The following is a 7347-nucleotide window of genomic DNA, read 5'->3' on the forward strand; positions in this document are numbered from 1 at the left end:
TTTCTCTTCTGAGAATCAAATCCAGAAACTTGAATGATAATGACTCTCATTTTATGACCGTTTTATTATTCAGGGTTGGCTCAGGATTTTCTCCCCAAAGGTATTTGAATGAAGATGAAAAGTGTCAAGTTAATATCTTGAGCGCGCCAAGCCGCCCTCCTTCTACAACCAAGGTCTTTGTGCACAGATGTGGCGCCAGCTTGCTGGTGGAGCTCTGTCTCCGCCATGCCAAGGACCAAGGCTGTCTCTAAGTTGTGGGGCCGGCATTTCTGAGTGGAATACACAGTGGAATACACAGTTCTTTCTTTCCTTCCTTCTTTCTTCCTCCTTCCTCTCTCTCTCTCTCTCTCTCTCTCTCTCTCTCTCTTTCTTTCTTTCTTTCTTTCTTCTGATCCCATCAGCCTACTTTTGAAGCTCTTCCCAAGACAAACCTGTAGTAAAGATTTTCGACCAAGCATACTGGAATCCACAACACTGTGCTGTGAGGCTCATTCCAGGAACACTGGCTGAGTTCTGGAGGACAGCTCTGATCGTGCCACGGCGTGCCACCACTCACTGACTGTCAATCCGACGCCAACTGTGAGTCAAGAGAGGTCAGGAAAAATCAGAATGGCATATTAAACAGATGGCATTAAAAGAAACTTGAGGCTGGGTGTGGTGGCACATGCCTGTAATTCCAGAACTTGGGAAACTGAGGCAGGAGGACCACAGTTTGAGGCCAGCCTCAGCAACTTAGCAAAACCCTCAGCAACTCAGTGAGACCCTGTATCAAAGTAAAAAATTAAAAAAAGGACTGAGAATATAGCTCAGAGTAGAATGCCCCTAGGTTCAATCCCCAATACCCAAAACAAAACAAACAACAAAAAAACACTTGAAGGTTAAACATGAAATTAGCCAAGTTATGTTATGTGTGTACAAATATATAACAACAAATCTCACTCTCACTATTATGTGTAATTATAATATGCTAATAAAAATTATTTTTCCAGTACTGGAGATTGAACCCAGGGGTATTCTACCTCTAAGTTATACCCCCAGTCCTATTTTTTATACTTTATTTTGAAACAGGGTCTCACTAGGTTGTGGAGGCCTCACCAAGTAGCTGAGGCTGGCTGCAAACCTGCAATCCTCCTGTCTCAGCCTTTCAAGTCCTGGAATTACAAGCATGGGCCACCATGCCCAGTATTAAAAAAAAAAAACTTTTAAAAAAAATTAAACACTTTAATGATCAAGAGCTTCTTGTTTGTGTCTAATTATTGTTATTATTATTATTTACCAACAATAGTGGTGGCCACAACTTCTTTCAGACAAAAGGGAAAATCTAACCTTTATTGGATGTACCCACTGATTAGAAAGAGGCATCTGCCTGTGGCTCCTGAGTTCAATGCTGTTACCAGCCTATAAACCTTTAGCAAAACTCATAAACTTTTAGCAAAACTTCTGTATTATATTCATCGCATCTGTAACACATCTGAGAAGTTTGATCTTAGTATGAAAAAATAAATAAATCCATTTGCATCCGATTGGGTAATTTCTACTACAGGGAAGGGAAAAGGTTTCAAAAGTCTTATAAAATCCAAGAAAAAGTTTGTGCAATACAAACCGGAAGCAGGCATTTTTTATTTCTTCATGAACTGGTTGAATCTGTGATCGTAAATGTGATCAAGATGGTCGATCTTCTTCTATTTGGCTCTTTACCATGGCCAATTTATGGGATGTTTGCCAGAAGTAGAAAGGAAAAGCATATACCAAATTTAAAGGAATTCTTATATAGCCAGGTGGTAGAAATTTGTTGAAAACTATTTAGTTGATATTTCAGGTCATAAAATTGGTCTGGGATTTTTTTTTTTCCATTTATTTACCTGCAGAGCTTCATAAGGTTAAATTTCCTTGCCCATGTGGCACAGGATCACAGGAAAGTGAAGGAAAGAAGAACACTGCCTGTCTCTCCTTCCTTACACATATCGGCCAGGCCAAATAAATAAATGTGTAGCTGGAACAATTAACAAGTGGAACCTGAGTCTGTTTCCCAACATCGTTAACTATGAACGTCCAGCGGCTGGGATATTGTTTTGTTGTCGCTGTTGTTGAACAAGTCCCAATTTTAGAAATAATTCACAGATTTACGTGGCTTTTAAAATTTCTATAGGTCCTCTTGGAATATAGCCACATTTGTCCAAATTATGGAATAATTGTGGGTGGCAACGTTTCAAGAAGTACTGATTAAGCTAAAACTTCCTGCAAAGGAAATATACTATCCCTGAGATTCTGGGTATCCATTTATGAATTCCAGGCCTACCACCAAATGTTGGGCTACTTGGTCTATGTCTGAATAGTATTTGGACCCCCTTGGCTCTGGAAAAAGACATTTTCTCATAGAGCCATTGACAGCGGTGTAATTCTGCAGTCAGAATTAAGATCCCCTCCCACAAAGCAAATAGTAGTTCTAAAGACTAGCTCCATTTGTTAAATAATAGCTGTAGCCCAAGTTGCCTACTATTGGAGGTGGGAGAAGGAGAAGGAGACAGAAGAGGAGAAAGGGAGGGAGGGAGAGAAAGAGAGAGAGAGAGAGAGAGGAAGGAGGAGGAGGAGGAGAAATAGAAGAAGAAATAGAAGAAAAAGAAGAGGAGAAGAAGGAGGAGGAGGACAAGAGAGGAGGGAAGATAGATATTGAGATCCAAAGGACTACGCTGGCTTATAAATTCAGAGCTAGCTGACTTTATTGTTAAGCAAAGCAAATCTCCCCAATTCACGCAGCTATCCAGCAGGTGACCACAAAGCTCTGCTTAAATGAAATTAAAGGTACGATTGTTATATGTCATCCTGCTTTCAGTGGGCAGATGTTCCGTTGGCAGTAGTGGTTACACCGAGCCTTCTCTGGCAGCCTGTGCTTCCGTCCTTCCTTATCAGTCTTGCTCTGACGTGTCACTCTTCATCTGCATTTCCTACAGTTATCCCAGATCGTGTAGATCACAAATATGATGAGTCCCATCCTCCAACATTTCTAATAACCAAGTGACTTCAGTCTCCCTATAGTCTCCAATACTGCCTTTTCTTTTCTTCTCTAGTAACAGAGACCCGGTTTTCAATAGGGGCAGCACATGTCCAATTCAAAGACTTTGCTTCCAGACTCTCTTGCAGCTCAACATGGATGGCCGTGTGATTGGCCAGTGGGCAGGAGAGCGCTGTGTGACTCTGCAGAAGAGAGTTCCTTAAAGGGAGCTGACTTGACTGGGAGGTGCATTCTATTGGCTCTCTCCTTTCTCCTATTTTGCTGGAAAGGACCATCTTTCTCTTTAAGAATCAAAGTCAGCCAGGTGTGGTGGTACGCACTTGTAATCCCCGCGCTTGGGAGGCTGAGACAGGAGGATTGTGCAGGTTCGAAGCCAGCCTCAGCTGGCTTAAGAGACCCTGTTTCCAAATAAAATATAAAATAGGTCTGAGAGTGTAGCTTGGAGGTAGATGGCCCCTGGGTTCCATCCCCAGTACCACCAAAAAAAAAAAAAAAAAAAAAGAATCAAAGTCACATATCAATAAAGACAGAGCAAAAACCTGGGTCTCAGTCTCTGATAATATCTGGTCTGTACTTTCTACTTTGGAATTTATTTTATGTGAATGAACAAACTCGTTTGTGTTTAAGCCACGTGAGTGAGTGAGTGTGTGTGTGTGTGTGTGTGTGTGTGTGTGTGTGTGTGTATTTAACAAACTTATCCTTAGCAAATATACCAGAGTACTTTTTATCTTGGTAAACTTGACTAACTTTATCCTGAAGTAATACCCCCTTTTTATGAATAGAATATATCTGCCTACTTTTAGACTGTCTTTTTATTACTGCTGATGCTTTTTTTAGACTGAAGAGATTCATCACTGTTACAGCAAATTATGTGTGGTCTATATAGGTTGCCGATACCAAATTGACTACCGAATAAAAGCTCGACTTGGGCTCTCGCAGAAGGGCCAAAATCTGAGAAGCAAATGACGGGAGCCGGGGCCTGCAGGAGTGAACAGTAGCCTGGTGAACACAGAGGAGGCTGCCCAGACACAGGAAATAGCTGGGGCAAAGAGTGGGGCTGGAAAGCACGGGCATTTGGGGGAAGTCAGCGTCTTGTGACTGCAGAGTGTGATGTGCAGGGGTTCGAGCTTGTCTCCTGTCTCCTAAAGTTCATGCGTTTCATGCTCAGTCCTCAGTGCAAAGTGTTAAGAGGGGGACCTGTAAGGGGAGATTAGATCCCAAAGGCTCTGCCCTCATGAGTGGATTCTTATTGCCTCTATTGGGAGAGTGAGTTAGTCATCGAAGGAATGGTTTCTTGATCCAAAGGACAAGGTAGGCTCTCGCCCCATATTCTCTTGCCCTTTCACCTTCTGCTATGGGCTGACGCATCAAAAAGGCCTTCACTAGATGTCATCCCTCAACCCTGACCGTGCCAGCCTCTGGAACTGTAAGGAATTGCCTTTATGAATTACCCACCCTCTGGTATTTTGTTATAGTGGCATACAACAGACCAAGAGCAGGGCATTCTGGGAATTGTATCCACAATTCTTAGGCTATACCAATTGCACTGGAAGCCTTTCTCTGTACACTTTGTTCAGAACATCAACAAGGGTGGCTTGGGATTAAGAGTCAGCAGCATCATTTGAGTACTGGCTCATCTGAGCACTTGGGAGGCTGAGACAGAGGATGGCAGGTTTGAGGACAGCCTCAGCAATATAGTGAGACTTTCAGCAATCTAGCAAGACTCCGTTTCAAAGAATAAAATAAAAAGGGCTGGTGGTAGCCCAGAGGTAGAATGCCCCTGGGTTCAATCCCCAGTAACACACACACACACACACACACACACACACACACACACACCAGACATATTTGGGCTCCGGAAGTCTCTTTTTTTCCACTGATACCCAACTTTCTCATAAGAGAATTGGCAAGGTTGTAAATTCAATTTACATTGGAACTCAGCAACTGGTAGGACCAGAGTACTTCTAACTTGTGACAACTTCAGCCTCGAGGCGACATATAAAAGGAATTTTTTTTTTTTTTTTTGGTACTGGGGATGGAACCCAGGGGCCTTCTACCTCTGGGCTACATTCCCAAACCTATTTTATATTTTTATTTGTAAACAGGGTCTCTTAAGCCAGCTTCAACTGGCTTTGAACCTGCACAATCCTCCTGTCTCAGCCTTCCAAGCGCGGGGATTACTAGCATGCGCCACCACACCTGGCTAAAAGGGAATTTTTTAAAGGGAGTCAAAGGCCAGGCATGATGGCTCATGCTTGTAATCCCAGCTCTTGGGAGGCTGAGACAGAAGAACTGCATGGGTTCGAAGCCAGCCTCAGCTACTTAGCGAGGCTCTTAGCAACTTAGTGAGACCCTGTTTCCGAATAAAATATAAACTAGGTCTGGAAGTATAGCCTGGAAGTAGAAAAGCCCCTGGGTTCCATCCCCAGTACCCCCCACACACAAATAATAATAATAATAATAAAATAAAGGGAGTCAAAGGAACTTCCTGATTCTCTCTACCATAAAGAGTATTTCAAACCCAGTATTATTTTCTGTCTCTAATCTCTCCTGTACAATTAGAATTGGCCAACTTACCCCATAATCCTTATATTGCTTATCTCCTTAAGAATGGCCTAGAGCAGGGGTGGCACATAATACAGGACCAGGACCAGCTTCAGCCCATGGCCTCTTCTTGCAGAAGCCGTCTCTTCAGACGCCGCAGCCCGGCTCAGGTGTTCTTGTGGTGTCTTTTGCATTTTTTGTGCTGTATCGTGGAGTTGAGTTCAGTATGTGCATCAGAAATCACCTGGCCTGCAAACCCTAAGTCTTTACTGGTAAGGCCTTTGCAAAAGTGTTTGCTGACTCTGATCTAAGGCAAAAGATGGGGAGCAGAAGCCAGTCCCAGAGTAAATGCTGGCCCCTCACTTCTGCTAAATCTATAGAGGCCTGGGCCTGCATCTGGACAGCTCCCCTGTCTGTGGCAACCCACCCTCCAGCCCCTCACTCTATAATTCTCTGCCATAAGCAGGGCGTGGTGGTACACGCTTGTAATCCCAGCGTTCAGGAGGCTGAGGCAGGAGGATCGCAGTTCCCGGACAGCCTCCGCTACTTAGTGAGGACCTTTGCAACTCAGTGAGACCCTGTTTCAAAATAAAGAATAAGGCAGGCCACTTCCGGCTTAGCCATGGCGGCTAACGCTACCACCAACCCGTCGCAGCTGCTGCCCTGGAGCTTGTGAACAAGTGTATCGGATCAAGAATTCACATCGCAATAAAGAAATTGTTGGTACACGTCTAGGACCTGATGACTTTGTCAGTATGGTGCTGGAAGATGTAACAGAATTTGAAATCACACCAGAAGGAAGAAGGATCACTAAGTTAGATCAGATTTTGCTAAATGGCAACAACATAACAATGCTGGTTCCTGGAGAAGGACCTGAAGTATGAATGGGTTTCCTTGACTTTTGCTAGATTCCATTTTGTCTAATGATGGCAACAAAATAGATTTTTTTTTTTTTTTAATGGTACTGGGGGTGGAACCCAGAGGCTTTCTACCTCCGGGCTATACTCCTAGACCTTTTTTATATTTTATTTGGAAACAGGGTCTCACTAAGTGCTGAAAGCCTCACTAAGTAGCTGAGGCCGGCTTTGAACCCGTGCGATCCTCCTGTCTCAGCCTCCCAAGCGCGGGGATGACAAGCGTGGGTCACCGCGCCCGGCTAGAATTTTTTTTTTTTTTTTTTTTTTTACCTTTTAATGTTTAGATTCTATAAAGCTAAGTTTCCCGTTAAAGGGAAATGCTTTGAAGATGTATGACCATTTTTCTAAGTTAATCATGATTATCTTGGAAAAAGAAGAAAAGAGTTTGATCTTTGAAGAAAAAAACTAAAAGTGTTCTGGTTAACTGTTAAAAAAAAAAAAATAAAGAATAAGCACCTGGCGTGATGGCGCAGGCTTGTAATCCCTGCGCTTGGGAAGCGGAGACAGGAGGATCCCGCAGGTTCGAAGCCAGACACGCTGGCTTAAGAGACCCTGTTTCCAAATAAAAATATAAAATAGGTCTGGGAGTATAGCCTGGAAGTAGAAAAATATACAAAGAAAATATATATAAAAATATAAAGAATAAAAAAATAAAATAATCGGGCGGGGGTGTGTGGCTCAGTGGTAGAATGCCCCTGGGTTCCATCCCCAATATCATAAAAAAAATAATAATTCCCTTTAGCATACACCTGCAGGGAATGTGGGGAGAGTGTGAATCTGGAAATCAGGTGATAAGCTCTTCCCTCATGAGCTCCATGACCAGGAACCTTAGTGTTCATGTTTACAAAAGAGATGTATCGCCAGGTGTGGTGG

At 43.1% G+C, this 7347-nt stretch overlaps 1 pseudogene across 1 annotated transcript; it reads left to right on the forward strand.

Moving 5' to 3' along the window:
• Nucleotides 1-6179: 6179 nt before the first annotated feature.
• On the forward strand, nt 6180-6441 carry LOC308267146 (U6 snRNA-associated Sm-like protein LSm5; annotated as a pseudogene). The gene has a single exon. The product of its transcript is annotated as a U6 snRNA-associated Sm-like protein LSm5 (transcript).
• Nucleotides 6442-7347: the final 906 nt, after the last annotated feature.

Source organism: Muscardinus avellanarius (genome assembly GCF_963383645.1).
Source record: "Muscardinus avellanarius genome assembly, chromosome: 9".
NCBI lineage: Eukaryota > Metazoa > Chordata > Mammalia > Rodentia > Gliridae > Muscardinus > Muscardinus avellanarius.